This window comes from Vipera berus (assembly GCF_964194415.1).
Source record: "Vipera berus genome assembly, chromosome: 5".
Lineage (NCBI taxonomy): Eukaryota > Metazoa > Chordata > Lepidosauria > Squamata > Viperidae > Vipera > Vipera berus.
In genome coordinates this window covers 98,017,645-98,019,221 of record NC_138207.1, presented here as the reverse complement: position 1 = coordinate 98,019,221, position 1,577 = coordinate 98,017,645, and positions in this window count along the sequence as shown.

The following is a 1,577-nucleotide window of genomic DNA, read 5'->3' as shown; positions in this document are numbered from 1 at the left end:
AAAAAAAATGCAAGTAGAAAAATAGGGACCACCACGGTGGGAAGGTAACAGCGTTCCATGCGCCTTTGGTGTCTAGTCATGCCGGCCACATGACCACGGAGACGTCCTCGGACAAGCGCTGGCTCTTCAGCTTTGAAACGGATATGGACACCGGCCCCTAGAGTCAGAAACGACTAGCACGCATGTGTGGGGGAACCTTTACCTTTAAAAAATAATAGAAATAAGATTAAGTGGTGCTCACTTGCGTGTCATTTTCTGCTTTCTTTTTCTTGCTAGCACTCTTAAATGTCTACTTAATTTTTTTTTTAAAAAAGCAGTACATTAACTGGGAGATGACTATTCCTATCTGCCATTTGCACTACTGTTTAACAGATTGACTAGAAAGGCATTGTTGATAGGTAATATTCATATTCTCCGAAGCAGTGTTCAAATCCAAGCCAGACTATTGTCCGGTTAAACCTTGTCCAAGCTGCCAATTCTGTATTTCATTGTGTCCGCAGTCTCTATCCTCAAACTTGCTATCTGTATTATTTGATATGCGTCTGATTTTTTTTTTTAAATGAAATCTCCAGTATCGGATCAAAGACCTTGCTAATAACAGAAAAACTTAAAGTTGAGGTCCCGATGGCCTAAACTGAATGGAGTCATTACTACAAAAACATATAGTAAATCTCCCCTTACAACTACTAATGTCTGCCTGGTTTTTCAGAACGTCAGGGAGATCCACATTTGTTCAAGGAAGTTGCAATGATGTGAACAGGGGAATGAGCTCTTTAGAATAATGGAGTTGGAAGGGACCGTGGAGGTCTTCTAGTCCAGCCCCCTGTTCAAACAGGAGACTCTACTGTCATGGAAAAAACCCAGTGGAAAAGACAAGAGACAGCAACACGAAACAATAATTCTTACTTTAAGATTCAGAGGTTTATTTTTCTAATAATTTGGAACATAGCAAGCATAATAACATAGCAAGCATAATAACACGTCATCACGTACACTACTAACCCATTGCAACGAGGACCACATGGTTATAGCACACTCCAATAGGACAGCTATAGGCCAATGGCAAATCCATCAGGTCCAATCCCAACCTTTTGTACCCTTTCTTGTTCTAAGACTGTAGTCAGATGGTCCGCTGACTTTTGCTGACTTCTGCTGACCTCTTGCTGACCCTCTGCTGACCTGCTTTCCACATATGCTTTCTCCTGAACATAACTTTCCAAACATACCCATGTACATTGGAACCCGCATCCATCAGCGACCTTCAGTTCCCTATTTCTCCCACGGTTGCAATACTCATGTTCCAAATATATACAGACCTATCTACTTTGCAATTTCATATTGCACAGATTACAAATAGTACGTTCGTACTGTGAAATAATATAAAATTCAAGTCAAAGCTTTGTTTTAAATCACTACTGTGGGGCCTATCTCAGGTTTGCTCCAGCCTCATCTTGTTATATGAGGAGTGGGGCGATGTTTTCATCTCCCACACTACCATTCCAGACAAGTGGCTGTACAGGATCTTCCTGAAAGCCTCCAGTGATGGGGCACACATTTTTCATGTGCTAGCTTCTCAA